The sequence below is a fragment of the Saimiri boliviensis genome, chromosome 2, assembly GCF_048565385.1.
Source record: "Saimiri boliviensis isolate mSaiBol1 chromosome 2, mSaiBol1.pri, whole genome shotgun sequence".
Lineage (NCBI taxonomy): Eukaryota > Metazoa > Chordata > Mammalia > Primates > Cebidae > Saimiri > Saimiri boliviensis.
Window position 1 is genome coordinate 57968084 of NC_133450.1, and position 18664 is coordinate 57986747.

Consider the following 18664-nt stretch of genomic DNA (forward strand, 5'->3'; position numbering starts at 1 on the left):
CCCCACCTCTAATAAAAATGCAAAAAATTAGCAGGGCATGGTGGTACACACCTGTAGTCCCAGCTATTCATGAGGCTGAGGCAGGAGAATTGCTTGAACCCTTGGTCAAGCCGAGATTACAGTGAGCTGAGATCACGCCACTGCATTCCAGCAGCCTGGCGACAAAAAAAAATATGTGGAGATGGGATCTCACTATGTTGTCCAGGCTGGTCTCAAATTCCTGGGCTCAAGTGATCCTCTTGCCTTGGCTTCCCAAAGCGCTGGGATTACAGGCATGAGCCACCATGCTTAGCCTAAATTCTGTTTTAAACAGCTTTCTTTGTTTCTCTCATTGTAAAAAATACTTCTTTGTAGAGTTACATTTTTCATGTAATGTAAGAAATACTTTAGAAGTGCAGTTCTTAACCTTTTGGTCTCAGGACCTTTTTATGTATTTAAAAATTATTGAAGATTCCAGAGAGCTTTTGTTTTGTTTTTGGGACAGAGTCTCGCTCTGTCACTCAGGCTGGAGAGTAGTGGTGCGATCTCTGCTCACTGCAACCTCTGCCTCCTGGGTTCAGTGATTCTCCTGCCTCAGCCTCCCCTGAGTAGCTGTGATTACAGGCATATGCTACCACACCCAGCTAACTTTTGTATTTTTTAGTAGAGATGGTGTTTCACTATGTTGGCCAGGCTGGTCTTGAACTCCTGACCTCAAGTAATCCATCCACCTCGGCCTCCCAAAGTGTTGGAATTACAGATGTGAGCCACCATGCCCGGCCAAATATGTATTAATTAATTGAAAATAATATAAAAACTATTATATAACGTAAATAACATTTTTATAGGAAATTATTCTATTGTCCAGAACAAAACCAATATTAGTAAGAAGAGTACATTGTCTTACATTTTTGCAGATCTTTTTAATGATGTAGCTTAATAGAAGACAGATAGTTTTAATAAATGGCAAAAAAAAAAAAACCGTTATATTTAGAATTAGCCAGTTGGACTCAGTTTAAGTTATCTCAATTTTGTTGGCAACATTCAAAACGTCATAGTTAGGAGCCAGTGAAACATAGGTTGCTTTCTCTTCATCAGTCCTGATTAGGATGTTGATTGCGGCCATGTCAGTGTCACAGAACTTTATAGCCTATTTGATCTGGTGCTTGTTGGCCTTGATATCCACAATGAACATACATGTGGTATTGTCTCCTTCATGGTCAGCTCAGCGGTCAAGGGGAACTTGATAGCATAATAGTGAAGCTTGTTTCTCCTATGGGTTCTCTAGTGAGGATGTTTGGGCTACCTTCAAAGCCAAAGTGTGTTGAGCTAAGCTACTGGGACATGGGTAACCTGCAGATCTTTTTGTGTTTGTGACTGGATGCCTTTCAACACTGTCTTGTTGGCCTTTGAAGCCTTCACTTTGGATTTGGCTTTGGGAGAGCAGGGATTTCCTTCTTTGCTTTCAGCATCATCCTTTTGGTGAAAAGGGTTGACAGCTGGATTTTTACATCTGTTTCTATACTCAGTCTGTTGTGGTATGGTGTTTTGGTTGAAGCACATGAAGAAAATGGAAGCTCATGGAAATAGGTAGTTGGAAAAGCAAAGAGGATTTTGTTGGTTCTTGGAGATAATCTTCATTATCATAATCATAATCATAATTGTTCTTTGATACTGTGTCCAAACGCTACTGTATACTTGTGAGTAAATGAGAGTGAAGAAGATATATAACATCTTAGCGTTATGAAAATAGTTTTAACTTTACAAATCTCCCGAGAGGATCTTGGGGATACCCAGGGGTCATTAAACCACAGTTTTAGAAAATACTCTGCTTTAGATGTGATTTCCTTTTTCTTTCATTAAAAATTACAGTTTATTTCTCTCTATTTTATTACACAAGCATATTAACAAAGGAAGTTAAATCAAAGACAACAGTGTCACTACTCAGTATATTTTCTATTAGTTTCTTATGTTCTTTTTTAGTTCTTTTTTTGTTTAAGAGACCCTTGTTACCCAAGTGCAATGGCGTGATCATAGCTCATTGCAGCCTTAACCTCCCAGGCTCAAGTGATCCTCTTGCTTCAGCCTCCCGAGTAGCTGAGACTACAGGCACACACCACCACAACCAGTGAATTTTTAGATTTTTCGTAGAGATGAGGTCTCACTTTGTTGCCTGGGCTTGTAGTGAACTTCTGGGCTCAAGTAATCCTCCCACCTTGGCCTCCCAAAGAGCTGGGGTTACAGGCATGAGCCACTGCACCTGGCCCTTTTCAGTTCTTATTGAGATATCTTACTTAGTCATTTTCTTGTACTTTTCAAAATTGAAGTGGGTTTTATTCTGATTATAATATTTTTTAATTATAAAAAATTTCATCAACACCTGTGAAAAGGGGAAAAAATTTTTCAATCACAATAGCTATAAAGATAAAACAGCCTACCATGATCCATTCATTTTGAACTTTTAATGAAACTGTAATTACAATCACAGTCCCCATAATTCTGTGATTTAGAAGTTTTAAAATAAAGTTTTAATGATTTAGGATTCTCTTTTCTGAAAAAGAAAAGGAGGCAGGCAAATTGCCTGTGATACATTTAATTGAGTTTTTAGGGTTAAGTTTAAAGCAAACCATTTGTCCTGCTTGATAATATCTCTTCAGTTAATTGAGAAAGGGGGGACCTTCTGGTATCTCTCTAAATACAAATGTAAGACAGGACACATAATTGAAATGAAATGTCAGTATAATAACTTATCTAATTTAGGTCTTTAGGGATTTTTTTTTTCTTTATTTGAAGGGCAGATATCCCAACAGTGGTTTGAGAGTAGTAGTTACAAAATGAAAGATGTGAACTGAGCTCTTTATCACAGTCTCCAGACCCTTCTCTTCTCTCTATTCTGGGTTTGAAGATCTTGTCATCTCTGAAATGAACTGTGGATTTTTTCCCCCAGATTTAAATAAACATTGTGTGGTAAATTGAAAACTTTGGGGGCTTAGTGATTTTTTAAAAAATCTGAGAAAGAAATTTATCTGTAAAATATAGTTTTAAACCATGTAATTAAAAATATAGGCATACCTTGAAGACATTACGAGTTTGATTCTAAGCTTTATTGTAACTATTGCAATAAAGCAGGTCACACAAATTTTTTGGTTAGCCAGGTAATACAGAAGTTATCTTTCGGCCGGGCGCAGTGGCTCAAGCCTGTAATTGCAGCACTTTGGGAGGCGGAGGCGGGTGGATCATGAGGTCAAGAGATCGAGACCATCCTGGTCAACATGGTGAAACCCCATCTCTACTAAAAATACAAAAAAGTAGCTGGGCATGGTGGCACATGCCTGTAATCCGAGCTACTCAGGAGACTGAGGCAGGAGAATTGCCTGAACCCAGGAGGCGGAGGTTGCGGTGAGCCGAGATTGTGCCATTGCACTCCAGCCCGGGTAACAAGAGCGAAACTCCGTCTCAAAAAAAAAAAAAAAAAGTTATCTTTCTGTGGCTAGTGGCTCACACCTGTAATCCCAGTGTTTTGGGGCCCACGCAGAAACACTGTTTGAGGCCAGGAGTTTGACACCCACTTAGGCAACATAGTGAGACCCTATGTCTACAAAAAAAAAATTTTTTTAATTAGCTGGGCTTTGTGGTGTGTACCTGTAGTCCTAGCTACTTTGGAAGGCTGAGTTTGTAGGATCACTCGAGCCTGGGAGTTAAAGGTTGCAGTGAGTTATGATTGTGTCACCAAACTCCAGCATGGGTAACAGAGTGAGACTCTGTCTCTAAACAACAACAAAACTTATCTTTCCACTCTGCTATAGACATATTAAGTATGCAATAGCATTATGTTTTAAAAAAACCAACGTATATACATACCTTAATTTAAAAATACTATATTGGTAAAAAGCAATGCTGTGGTCATCTGAGCCTTCAGCAAGTTGATGGCTGCTGACTGATCAAAGTGGTGGTGTTTGCTGAAGGCTGGGATAGCTATGACAATTTCTTTATTTTTTTGAGACAGGATCTCACTCTGTCACCCAGGCTGGAGTGCAATTGGCAAGATCATGGCTTGCTAAAGCCTCCACTTCCCAGGCTCACGTGATCTTCCCACCTCAGGCTCCCAAGTAGTTGCAACTACAGGCTCACATTACCATGTTTAGCTAATTTTTTCTAATTTTTTTCTTGAGATGGTCTCGAACTCCTGGGCTCAAATGATCTGCTTGCCTCAGCTTCTCAAAGTGCTGAAATTACAGGCATGAGCCATTGTGTGGCAATTTCTTAACTTAAGACAATAATGAAGTTTGCCACATAAATTGACTCTTCTCATCACAAAAGGCTTTTTACAGCATGCAGTGCTTTTTGATAGCATTTTACCACATTAGAACTTCTTTCAAAACTGTGGTCAGTCTTCTCCAAACCTGCTGCTGCTTTGTCTACTAAGTTTACATAATATTCTAAATTCTTTGTTGTCATTGCAATATTCACAATGTGTCCACTAGGAGTAAGTTCTATCTCAAAAAACCACTTTCTTCGTTCATCCATAAGAAGCAATTCCTAATCCAAGTTTTATTATGTGATTGAAGCAATTCAGTCACATCTTCAGGCTCCACTTCTAACTCTAGTTCTCTTGCTTTTCCCACCATATCTGCAGTTTCTTCTTCCATTGAAATTTTGAACCCCTTCAAGTCATCCATGAGGGTTGGTGTCAACTTCTTCCAAACCTCTGTTACTGTTGATCTTTTGACTTCTTTACGTGAATCACAAATGTTCTTTGTGGCATGTAGAGTGGTGAATCCTTTCCAGAAGGTTTTCAATTGACTTGGCCTAGATCCTTCAGAACAATCACTATCTCTGACAGCTATAGCCTTATGAAACATATTTTTTCAAATAGTAAGATGTGAAAGTTGAATTTACTCTTTGATCCATGGGCTTTAGAATGGGTGTTATGTCGGTAGACATGAAAACAACTTTCATCTCCTTGCACATCTCCATAAGAGCTCTTGGGTGACTAGGTACATTGTCACTGAGCAATAATATTTTGAAGAGTCTTTTTTTTTGGTGCAGTAGGTCTCCACAGTGGGCTTGAAATATTCAGTAAACCATGCTGTAAACAGATGTGCTGTTAGCCAGGCTTTGTTCCATTGATAGGGCATAGGCAGAGGAGGTTTAGTGTAATTCTTAAGGACCCTAAGATTTTTGGAATGGTAAGCTGGCATTGGCTTCAATTTAAAGTCACCAACTGTATTAGCCCATAATAAGAGAGTCAGCCTGTCCTGTGAAGTTTTGTAGTCAGGCATTGACTTCTTTCTAGCTATGAAAGTTCTAGGTGTCATCTTCTTCCAATAGAAGGCTGTTTTGTCTCCATGGAAAATCTGTTTAGAGTAGTCATATTCATCCGTGATCTTAGATCTTCTGGATAACTTGCTGCAGCATCTACATCAGTACTTGCTGCTTTACTGTGCACTTTTTTTCATTTCTTATTTTGGTTCTTTTGGTTCCACCTGTCTGTGCCCATAACCTCCCAGTTGCACTTTTTTTTTTTTTTTTTGATACGGTGTCTCATTCTGTTATCCAGGCTGGAGTGTAGTGGTATGATCATAGTCCACTGGGGCCTCAAACTCCTGTGCTCAAGCAATCCTCCCATCTAAGCCTCCCAAGTAACTGGGACTACAGGCATACTGCCATACCTGGATCATTTTTAAATTTTTTGTAGAGATAGGGTCTTGCTATGTTTCCCAGGCTGGTCTGAAACTCCTGACCTCAAGTGATCCTCTTGCTTCAGCCTCTCAAAGTACTGTAATTACAAGTATGAGCCACCATGCCTGGTACCTTGCGTTTTTATATTTTGGAGACTGCTTATTTTCTTAAACCTGTTGAGCCAAATTCTGCTTACCTCCAACTTTTCTTCTGCAACTTCCTCACCTCTCTCAGCTTTGTGGAATTGAAGCATTCAGGCCTTACTCTGGATTAGGCTTTGGCTTAAGAGAATGCTATGGCTTATTTGATCTTGTATCCAGACTACTAAAACTTTCTTCATATCAGCAATAAGGCTGTTTTGCTTTCTTATTCATTTGTTCACTGAAGTAGCACTTTTAGTTTCTTTTGAGGACTTGGCATTTGCAAAGTTTGGTACCTAGCTTTTGGCCTATCTTAGGTTTTTTTTGGAGGCGGGGGCAGCAGGGGAGACAGAGTCTTGCACTGTCATATAGGCTGGAGTTCAGCAGCACGATCTTGGTTCACTGCACCCTTTGCCTCCCAGGTTCAATTGAGCAATCCTCATGCCTCAGCCTCCTTAGTAGCTGGGGGATTAGAGGCATGTGTCACCATGCCCGGCTAAGTTTTAGTAGCGATGAGGTGTTGCCATGTTGCCCAGTCTGGTCTAGAACTCCTGGCCTCAAGTGATCCACCTACCTCAGCCTCCCAAAATGCTGGGATTACAGGCTGAGCCACCAGGCCCAGCCCTGTCTTAGCTTTTGACATGCCATCTTCACTAAGCTTAATGATTTCTAGCTTTTGATTTAAACTGTAAGACCTGAGACTCTTCACTTGAACACCTAGAGGCCATTGTAGAATTATTAATTGGTCTAATTTCAATAATGTTATGTCTCAGGTAGTAGGAAGGCCTGAGCAGAGGGAGAGAGATGGGGAAATGGCTGTTGATGGAGCAATCAGAATACACACAACATTTGTTAATTAAGTTTACTGTCTTAGAGCAGCAGAGTTTCTGGTGCCCTTAAATAATTACCATTCGTGTGTGTTGGTGCAAGAATTCTGGCAAAAAATGTGAAGCTAGAAAAATCAGTGAATTCAGAATTATAGGAAGGTTAAACACTTAAAAGGAAAAGCAGGTCACTCCTAGCAGTGGCCTTCCCAATGTCAAATGTTTTCCTTATTTCTTCATTCTTCTTACTTTTTTTTTCTTTTGAGACGGAGTTTCGCTCTTGTTGCCCAGGCTGGAGTACAATGGCGTGATCTCAGCTCAGCACAACTTCCACCTCCTGGAATCAAGCAATTCTCCTGCCGCAGCCTCCCCAGAAGCTGCGATTACAGGCATGCTCCAGCACGCCTGGCTAATTTTGTATTTTCAGTAGAGACGGGGTTTCTCCATGTTGATCAGGCTGGTCTTGAACTCTTGACCTCAGGTGATCCACTCATCTCGGCCTCCCAAAGTGCTGGGATTACAGGTGTGAGCCACTGCGCCTGGCCTTCTTTTCCTTTTATGTAACACTGACTGAAACAGCTGTGATCCAGTTTTTTAAAAATGAGATTTTGCTTGAAGCAGTGCACTTTCCTCCCAAAGCCTTGCTGACTTTGGCTTTACAAGGAAATGAGAATTAAGTGTGGGTATGGGTGTCTGGTTGCTGCTGTTTTGGATTTGGGTTGGTGATTTTTAAACATAGAGAACGTTTTGAGAGGCTGATCTGAGGAGGGTGCTCGCGTGGAAAGTTTTGTGTGGAGTAGTGTGCTAGAGACAGAGGGATAAAGTCACGTTTAGGAGGTTTAAACAAGGTGGGAGTGTGCAAAGGAGATATTTGACTTATTTTTTTCTTGTGCCAAGGGCAAGAGAGACTTGTCTTTCTTACAGCCTGTGATCTTTTCTCTCTCAGATTCAGGTTGGCACTATTACTGTTATACTATAACCCATTGCGTCATTTGGCTTGGAAACCAAGCCATTTTTAAATTAATTTGTATTTATGGAAGAAGTTTTATGAGTTCTGTATAATCATCTTATAAGCAAATTTTTAGAAACAGTATTTGGAAGTAAAGTACTTCCCAGAGTGATACACTTTTACTTTCATTTTTCTTAAAAAATTCTGCCTTAGGGACTGGGCGTGGTGGCTCAAGCCTGTAATTCCAGCACTTTGGGAGGCCAAGGTGGGTGGGTCACGAGGTCAAAAGATCGAGACCATCCTGGTCATCATGGTGAAACCCTGTCTCTACTAAAAAAATACAAAAAATTAGCTGGGCATGGTGGCACGTGCTTGTAATCCTAGCTACTCAGGAGGCTGAGGCAGGAGAATTGCCTGAACCCAGGAGGTGGAGGTTGCGGTGAGCTGAAATCGCACCATTGCACTCCAGCCTGGGTAACAAGAGCAAAACTGTCGCAAAAAAAAAAAAAAAAAAAAAAATTCTGCCTCAGATTTCTGATTTAGTTCTTCTAATCTGTTGCCTAAATATATTGATTTTTATTGCTTTTTCATTTGGTCTTCTTAGAGAATAGAATTATGTAAGTAAGACACTAGATTAGAAACAGCAATATTGGTGCTGAAGCCTGACAGCTTACTTCTGAAAGGAAAAGAAAACTACCAGTATGAAAGAGCAGTGGTTAGGCCGGGCGCAGTGGCTCACACCTATAAGCCCAGCACTTTGGGAGGCTGAGGTGGGTGAATCACGAGGTCAAGAGATCGAGACCATCCTGGTCAACATGGTGAAACCCCGTCTCTACTAAAAATAGAAAAATTAGCTGGGCATGGTGGCGCACGCCTGTAGTCCCAGCTACTTGGGAGGCTGAGGCAAGAGGATTGCTTGAATTTAGGAGGCGGAGGTTGCGGTGAGCCGAGATCGCACCATTGTACTCCAGCCTGGGTAACAAAAGCTAAACTCTGTCTCAAAAAAAGAAAGAAAGAAAGAGCAGCAGCTGAGACATTGAGAATAAAGCCTCTGATCTCCATTAAACCAAACTCCCGATCTTTATACACACATTCCTCCTATAGTCTTCCCTATCTCAATAAATACAACTTTTTCCCTCTAGCTATTCAGGTCAAAAAGGTCAGAATCATCAATGATTCCCTTCTTTCCTTCATATCCCCCCCTCTAATCTGCCAGCACTCCCTATTTTCTAGCTCTGCTTTATTTTTCTCCATAGCACTTATCTGACATGACACACACACACACACACACACACACACACACACACACACACACACACAGAGCTTTTACTGTCTTTTCTCTATATAGAGTGAAAGCACCACGAGGGTAGGGATTTTTGTTTGTTTAGAACACTGCTGTATCCTCATAACTTAGAATAGTGCTTAACATGAAGATGCTCATTTGTTGCTGTATCCTCGTAAGTTAGAATAGTGCTGAATATAAAGATGCTCATTTGTTGAATAAATGAATAATAATTATCATTTACTGAATTCTTAGTGTCTTGTTAAGATCTTTGTGCTAGGACCTTTGTATCAGTTATCTCTAATTTTTGTGAAAATCTTGCAAGGAAGGCAGCCTTCCCTTTTTTGCTAGACCTCAGAGAGGTTAACTGATTTGCCAAGCAAGGTTTGTAAGTAACAGAATTAAGATTGAAATGCACATCTGTCTCACTCCCAAATATGAGTTCTATTCATTATGCTTCACTGTGTTCATAATAAAAATAATGGGCCACTGAGAATTTTTTTTTTTTTTTTGTGATGGAGTCCCACTCTGTTGTCCAGGCTGGAGTGCAGTGGCATGATCTTGGCTCACTGCAGTCTCTGCCTCCCAGGTTCAAGCGATTCTCCTGCCTCAGTCTCCCTAGCAGCTGAGACTACAGGTATGTGCTATCATGCCTGACTAATTTTTGTAGTTTAAGTAGAAATGGGGTTTCACCATATTGGTCAGGCTGGTCTTGAACTCCTGACCTTGTGATCCACCTGCCTCGGCCTCCCAAAGTGCTGGGATTACAGGCATGAGCCACTGCACCCAGCTGAGAAATTTAATGAGATACTGTTCAGTGTTTTTCATTTGATAAAGGAAACTATATAGTATGTTTCTGACAACAGTTTCCATCTTGGATTATCTTGACTTTGAAAGATGAAAATGAAATAAAATTGGGAGTTTAAAGGAGCATGCTTCAGTTATCTGGAACATTTAGGTATATGTAGAGTGCATAATCCCCCCAAACTGCAAAGTAGAAGGGAGTATTGTTTGTATTCTTGGAGAGGTTTAAGAGGTCCTCTCTCAAATACTAATTGTGTTTCTTAATTAATTTAATTTTATTTTTTTTGAGATGGAGTCTTGTTCTTGTTGCCCAGGCTGTAGTGCAATGGTGCAACCTCAGCTCACTACTACCTCTGCCTCCCAGGTTCAAGCGATTCTTCTGCCCCAGCCTCCCAAGTAGCTAGGCTTACAGGGACCCACCACCACATCTGGCTAATTTTTGTATTTTAAGTAGAGATGGGGTTTCACTATGTTGGCCAAGCTGGTTTCGAACTCCTGACATCAGGTGATCCACCCACCTCAGCCTCCCAAAGTGCTGAGATTACAGGCATGAGCCATCACATCTGGGTAACTTGTTTTTTTAAAAGCAAATATTTATATAAGGCTTTTTATAAGCTAGTCACTGTTATGAGTACTTTATGAATATTAACTAACTTAACATATATATTTATAATAACCTTGGGAAGGTTACTTCAGCACTTTTGTTCTTTTTCCTGGTCTTTAAACAGAGACAGTTGGACCAGATGATCTCCAAAGCCCACTCCAGCTCTACAATGTTAAGGCTTTCTAACTGTTGCCACACAGACTAGTTAGTTATGTGTTAAGAAAAGTTAGATAAGGTCAGCTTTTCCTAGTGGGAGCAGAGACGAGAGTGGAGCCCAAAAGACAATGCAGAGTAGAACAGGAAGTTTAATTTAGGTGAATAAAAGTGCTGTCTGTATGTAGCACAGTGTCAGTTTGGGAGGGAAGGAAGACAGCATCAAATAATTGTTGAGGTTTCGATGATGTGAAGCTCTTTAGTCTACCTCTGTCCTTTACTTAGTATCTAAAGGGAGAAATTCTAAATTGTTGTCTTTAGCAGAGCACATAATAGCTCCTTATTAACCAGCACTACTTTTTTTGCTGTAGGTTGAAATTTGGCTCATGATCCTTCTTCAAGAATTTAAGAAATAGGAAATAGGAGAGTTAAGAATTTGATACAAGAAAATATCAAACCTGGGCCGGGCACGGTGGCTCAAGCCTGTAATCCCAGCACTTTGGGAGGCCGAGGCGGGTGGATCACGAGTTCAAGAGATAGAGACCATCCTGGTCAACATGGTGAAACCCCGTCTCTACTTAAAATACAAAAAAATTAGCTGGGCATGGTGGTGCGTGCCTGTAATCGCAGCTACTCAGGAGGCTGAGGCAGGAGAATTGCCTGAACCCAGGAAGCAGAGGTTGCGGTGAGCCGAGATTGTGCCATTGCACTCCAGTCTGGGTAACAAGAGCAAAACTCTGTCTCAAAAAAAAAAAAAAAAAGAAAGAAAGAAAAAACAGAAAATATCAAACCTGAATCTGATCAAGCATCTAGAGCTCACTACTAATTTACTGGAAATATAGGGGGCAGAGGAATATGTTAAATTACACCTCAAGGATAAAATTACCAAATACCGTCTGTGGGAAACTACAAGACACATAACCCAGTTTCTTCCAATAAATCAGTCGCAAGAAAAAAAAAAGAGATGGAGCAATGACCTATAGATAAAACCAATTTGAGATAAAGCAACCATTTGCAGTATATGGATTATATTGGACCCTTAGTTACTGAGTTGAACAATCAGAGGAATCTGAACACTAGTTGTTGGAGTTACTAAGAAATTATTGTTGATTTTTATTTAGGCTTAATAATGTTAGTGAGTTAAAGCTCTTTTTTTTTTTTTGAGGCAGGGTCTCAATCTGTCACCCAGGCTGGAGTGCACAATCACAGGTTACCACAGCCTCAATCTTTTGGGCTCAGGTGATCCTCCCACCTCAGCCTCCTGAGTAGCTAGGACTACAGGTGCCTGCCACCATACCCAGCTAAGTTTTGCATTTTTTTTGTACAGAGGGGCTTTCACCATGTTGCCCAGGCTGATCTCTAACTCCTGGGCTCAAGTGATCCGCCCGGTTTGGCCTCCCAAAGTGCTGGGATTACAGGCATGAGCCACTGTGCCTGGCCCAAACTCTTTAGATTCAGAGCTAAACACCGAAATATTTATGGGTGAAATGATGTGATGTCTGAGATATGTTTCAAAAATAACTGAGAAATAGGGGATGGAACAGATGAAGTTATATATGAAACAAGATTGGCCATGAGTTGATAAAGCTAGTTTATGGGTTCATGGGGATTTATTATATTATTCTGCCTACTTTTGTATATGTTTAAGATTTTCATTTTTTAAAATCTTTTTTTTTTAAAGCTGACAAAGGGACTGGCTGTGGTGGCTCACGCCTGTAATCCCAGCACTTTGGGAGGCTGAAGTGGGAGGATCACTTGAGCCCAGGAGTTTGAGACAAGCCTGGGCGACATAGTGAGACTCAGTGTCTTAAAAAAAATGCTGATAAATACATATATGCTTTCAGGATAGAAGTTATGAAAAGGGAGATTATAAAACAATGCTTTCTTAGTGGTTTTCATGCAGATGCAACATCTTTCTGTAGTAAAGATTTCCTCAAGTAAACATAGTATATATTCATTATAATATATATAGTATATATTCATTATAAAGGATCAAAACAATTCAGAAATATCCAATAGAGAGTGAAAGTCCCTTTCTTAAAGCAAATGATACTTTTTAAATGCTGAAAATTGTCATGTCATTTGCATGTGTTCTTCCATTTTTGAAATGTGCAAGATAGATAAAATTTCTTAATAGAGTATAACAACTAATTTAGATCCAGAGTCAATTATATAAAGAAACTTTTCCTACTGCACTGCATGGTTTTTGCTTTGTAAAGGGGTTATTAACATTTTTTTCTGGGTTAGGGAAGGAGTTAAAAAAAATCCTGTACAGGTTAATTCATTGCGTGGTGAAAGCTATAGCTAAAGAGGCAATGTGGAATGCTCCAGTGTGCACAACCTCTGCTTTTAGCCTGGGTGGCAACTGCAGATCAGTCTTGGTGTGGTTAGGCTTTCCACAACGGGAAATTGAACCTGAGAGCTTAGGTCCTTAACAGTGCTAATTGGGAGATGTGAAGTGAGGGGATTTCCACTCTTTGTTAATAAGATCTTCAGGCACATTTCCTCTTTGTTTTTGCATTTTCCTTGGCTGTGAAGCAGCTGCAGGGAAGTAAAATGTGATTTCCTGCCTTTAGGAGTGCTGGCTTTTCTTTCAGAGACTTATAATTGGAAGGGTGGAAGGCATATGGATTGAGCTACCTACACAGCTAATTTAAACCTAGGTGGTTTACTTTTGTTTTCGTTTTTGTAAGGAGTTCGCTGCATTTGTGCCAAGAGTAGATTTGTTCAGATGATTTGAATTAGCAGATAACTCAGGTTGAGTCAAAAGCAGGCTTTTCTCTAGACTGATCACTGCTTTAACAAGTGTGATTCTTTGCAAGCTGACTGAAAAATCACTAGTGGCAAAATTGGATTCTGTCATATTAATAAAAATACTATAGTTCCTTTTCAGATTCATACAGCATAAATGCTTATCTTTTTGGTTGACCTGATTATTTAACCTGTAAAATTCTCCAAAATGAGAAAAATAGGCAGAGGATGTTTTTCAAGAAAATATGATAAAGCCATATCAAGGTATGATGTTCCCAGATAAAATGTCAGTGGGAAGTGAAAAGAACTTACTAGTACAGCAGATGCTCAGGAGTCATTAGACTTAGGTGAAAGTTCTTATCAATTAATACTTTTTTTGTAGTCATTGTCAATATTTCTTGCCCTAATAATGGTGGTTCATTTTTTTCAAAATATACTTATTAGCCTATCCTAACCATGGGCCAGACCTTTGGATATTTTTGATGTGGTTTCTTCTCAAGTCATTCACCATTGTGTTGATAGTACAAGGTTTCTCCAATTGCAATCAGAGAAACAAATGACTCTTAGAAAACAAGAACTGATTAATAAGTACCAAATTAGCAGAGCTGAATGATCAGATCCAAAGCATAGCATTCATTGTCCCTGTAAACTATGTGATTAGTGAAGCTTAACTAGTATTTAAACCCAGGCACCTGCCATCACACTGCGGCTAATTTTTGTATTTTTAGTAGAGACGGAGTTTTATCATACTGGCCAGGCTGGTCTCAAACTTCTGACCTCAGGTGATCCACCTGCTTCAGCCTCCCAAAGTGCTGGGATTACAGGCATGAGCCATGACACCTGGCCTGGTGTAAAACTTTTAAAGTAGAATCCTGCTATTAGTAAAGGAATGATAATGGATTTTGAGGGGAAAGGAAAGAGCCATAACTCTTCCTTGTTTTGTGATTCAACCCCGGTGTTTTTAAGTTTTATTTTATAGGATTCTGAATCCCCAGAAATTTTGTAAAAGTTTGTGTAAATATGTGTGCAGTATTTCAAATGGGTTATGGATTAATAGGTAGATGTCACACATACATCCAGGGTAAAATAGATTAAGTTCTCAGTTTGTTTAGCTAAGCACACTGAAATTTATCAGAAAATAGCCAGATAGAGAAGAAGCAGTTGTAATGTATTTTGGTAATTTCTCTAGGCCTCTGGAGTCCCAGATGGGGCTGAATAGCTCCCAGTAACATTATCCACCCAAGGTAGGATCTTTCTCGTGTAATTCATTCTGAATCACAAACTGTTTATAAACAGACTCACACTATTGTTCGCAAAGACTGACACCACAATCTGCATGCCTTCTTTAAGAGGATTTTTATGAATAGCAGGTTCTCTCCTCTTTAAGACAAACTCCATGTCCTGTCCTCACCAGGAGGAAAAAAAACTCACTCAGTCCTCATCGTACAGGATGTCCTTTTTCCTGCAATGAGGGCACGGATTTTTCTCCTGGGAGAGGACCCAGAGCCTTTATCAGTGACCCTGATGGGATTTCTTCCTCAGCCTTAGCTCTACTTTCTTGTCCAAGTGACTCTCATATTATTTTCTTTCATCCTGACTACTCTTTGAAATGCCAGATCAATGTAGCCAACTGATTATGAGACATTTCTTTGTGAATATGCCATTATGAACTCAAATTCAATGTGTCAAAATGAAATGACTCATAAATGCTTCTTCTAGCCCCTGATACCACCATTAAGTTTCCACTTGTGACTTTTCTGTTTCTCTGCCATGCAGACTGAAAAGATTAAAGTTGACTTTGTCTCCTCTCTCATACTAGTCCTATTGTGCAGCATTTCACATCTCTGCCTCTGCTGTTCCATTTACACTAATTCCATCTTATCTAGGCATTTAGTGCATCTCAACCTTGACTTCTGGATTACCACTGGTTTTTGTGTGTCTACACTCTCCTTCCATCCTTTTTTTTTTTTTTTTTCACACTATTGCCAGGTCATTTTTTTTTTTAACATCACAACATTGTTTGTTATGTGAACTTTTTTTTTTTTTTTTTTTTGAGACAGAGTTTTGCTCTTGTTGCCCAGGCTGGAGTGCAATGGCATGATCTCAGCTCGATACACCCTCCACCTCCCAGGTTCAAGCGATTCTTCTGTCTCACTCCTCCCCTGGGATTACAGGTGCATGCCACCACGCCCTGCTAATTTTTGTATTTTTAGTAGAGATGGGGTTTCATCATATTGGTCAGGCTGGTCTCAAACTCTTGACATCAGGTGATCTGCCAGCCTTGACCTCCCAAAGTGCTGGGATTACAGGCATGAGCCACTGCACCCAGCCTATTATGTGAACTTTTTACAATACAAACAAAAAATACAGAAATGAAATATATTAATACAGCTAAATGAAGAATGATAACTTTTTTCTCTTAAAGAGGCCATGATTCCCATTTCTAATAAAATAAACAGACTGCATGTAGGTAGAAACAGGTTACTCATTAGCTTTACAGTTTTGCCTAGAAATGAACTTTAAATGCATTTTTGCCCCTGCTGCTTACCATAAAGTGCAAAAAAGGGAGTTAAAGGAAAGTTTTCTTGTTGGTTTCTGCCATATGGAAGAAGCTATATTCTATTTTAGCAGGCTAATACATGGAAAATATCTAAATTAAATGATTTTATTAAAATGAAGTAGTAATGAGATTCTAGCTAAAGAGGGCACTAAATGAGAATAGTATTATTTAAAGACTCCAAAACAAACAAAACGTTGTTATAAAAAAGCTCTAGGTCCACTGTAAGCCTATCAATTTTTTTTCCCATGCATATTTTTTAAAAAGTGTCAAAAAATAGGGTCAGCTGTGTTAGGCTAAATTACATTATTGTATGTGCTGCATTGAAGGGAACCTTTGTATTATAAGTATCATAAAAAGCATTATTTGCATCATATTGTGACAATTTATCCTCAATGAAAACCTTTTAGAGTCCTTTTATTTTGGAATATCCTGTGAGCAGTCAAATCAACAGAACATGATTATCTTGCTTTAAACTGAAGATAGCTGTTTTTAATTTAAAAAAAAAAAAAAAAGGAAAATATAGGAAAGGCACTTAAAGCAATTACGTTCTTTTTTTTTCTTTCTTTTTGAGCCAGAGTTTCACTTTTGTTGCCCAGGCTGGAGTGCAATGGCACAGTCTTGGCTCACTGCAACCTCTGTCTCCCAGGTTCAAGCAATTCCCCTACCTCAGCCTCCTAAGTAGCTGAGATTACAGGTGCCTGCCACCATGCCTGGCTAATTTTTGTATTTTTAGTAGAGACAGGTTTTCAGTATGTTGGCCAGGCTGATCTCGAACTCCTGATCTCAGGTGCTCTGCCTACCTCGGCCTCCCAAAGTGCTGGGATTACAGGCGCGAGCCACCGTGCCCAGCTATGTTATGCTTCTTTTTCATTTGCTCATGGCACAGCCATTAGAACTTACCTTCAGAGTCCTTCAGTTTTTGAACTTTTTTTTTGACCTTCATCTCAAACACCTGCTCCATCTACAGCTCTATCTTCTTCATTTTAGCTACATGCACCCTTCTTTCTTCTTCCATTTGTGCCAGAAGACTCTTAGCCCTTATTTGTTATCAACTCCATTATAAGTCACAACTGCCAGTTTTCTGCTTTCAGAGTGGGCATTATTAGTAATGTCTTTCAAATATGCATGTGTTATCAACATATTTCTTAGAATTGTAAAATTACAGTGTTCACCATTTTTTTTTTTTTTTTTTGAGACGGAGTTTCGTTCTTGTTACCCAGGCTGGAGTGCAATGGCGCGATATCGGCTCACTGCAACCTCCGCCTCCTGGGTTCAGGCAATTCTCCTGCCTCAGCCTCCTGAGTAGCTGGGACTACAGGCACGCGCCACCATGCCCAGCTAATTTTTTGTATTTTTAGTAGAGACGGGATTTCACCATGTTGACCAGGATGGTCTCGATCTCTTGACCTCGTGATCCACCCGCCTCGGCCTCCCAAAATGCTGGGATTACTGGCTTGAGCCACCGCGCCTGGCAGTGTTCACCATTTTCAACCTCAGCAACACCCCAAGGATACTGCCTTCCCCTAACCCTTTTGCCATTAAGTTCAGTGATACAGTATTACTACCTACCTAAGCAAGAGGTAAATGGTCCTTCATCTTTTTAACAAACTTTTGTCTTCTTCGTCTGTTTCTGTATATGTTTTACGTTCTTAGATTTCTTTCATTGTCTGTTTTAAAGTTATTACTGGTTTAAGTCCATGTCCTGAAGGAGCAATGAAGTATAAACATCCCTGCGCCCTGTTATCAGGCATCTGACATCGGTTTACTCATGATTCTGCATTTAGGTAGTCCATAAATTTTCTATCAATGTAGTCGATAGCAAGCTGCCAGCATTTACTATTATCTATTGCATCTCCAAATCCTGGAGTATCAACTGTTGTCAGCAGCAACTGAACACTACCTTCTTTGATTAAAACTTTGGATTGTTCCTCTTGCACATTCTTTTTAGTAATAATTCTATGAGAAAGACCTGGGTACTCTGGAGAATGTAAATATATGAGGAATCATAAGTTGATTAATATTGATTAATTTCCCAGATTTCCCACTAACGTAAGTGTGAATTCAAACCTCCTCTTCACTGATTCTGTGGATACTTGATTTGGGAGATAGGCAAATCCCACACATTTCCATCATTCCAGTGGTCCAGATTCCAACAGAAGAAATCCACAGAGCAACCATGGTGCTGCTGTTGACACCCCTCTCCTCAGCAGCAGTGGATCTCACACTCCAGGTCATTCTTTTCAAAACACCAATGTAATCATATTACTCCCCTGCTTCAAAACCTTCAGCAGTTTCCCATTCCTACCCTGAAAGTAATTCCTCTAGTTTGGCTGCAGCCTACTTTTCAGGCCTCATCACTTACCATGCTCCTCTACAGACACCTGCTTTGGCCAGTGCCAGCTAATTAGAGGCTCTAGACTACTTTGTGTTTTCCTCATCTTTTTTTCCCTCATCTAAAATATACTCCTACCTCCAGATCCTGTTTTTCCTTCATGGCTATCTCAGCCTCTTTCATTTTTTCATCTCTGTAGTCTGCATTTTTCTTCCTTTGAACTTGCAGCATTTATTAACCCTGGCTCACATCTGGGAGGGAATACGTATTTTCTCTACTTGACAAATGAGGAAACTGAGGCTCAGAAAAGTGTGGTAACTTGCCAGAACCTCACAGGTTAAGTGATGAAGTCAGGATTCAAACCCAAATCTTTGGACTCAGTAACACATGCTGTTTAACTATACTGGTAATTCTACTTCCTTATGAGACTGATGTATATTTTTTGGGGATGGGAAATTACCTAACACTTAGCTTACTCTTATTTGCTTAATTATAGCAGAAGAAAAGGTGTGCAAACCTGGATTTGTAGTGATTGCTAGCAGGAATAATAAAACAGATTCAAACCATGCCAAAGTTCACGGGAAAATAGAATTTCCCTTAATCT

The 18664-nt window shown here is 39.8% G+C and overlaps 1 protein-coding gene and 1 pseudogene across 5 annotated transcripts in view; one reads left to right on the plus strand and one right to left on the minus strand.

Moving 5' to 3' along the window:
• Positions 1 to 18664, plus strand: part of PRORP (protein only RNase P catalytic subunit) — a 165496-nt gene that overhangs the window by 24338 nt on the left and 122494 nt on the right. The gene's annotated exons all lie outside the window — the stretch shown is intronic.
• LOC141583421 (septin-7 pseudogene) lies at positions 1309 to 17963 on the minus strand (annotated as a pseudogene).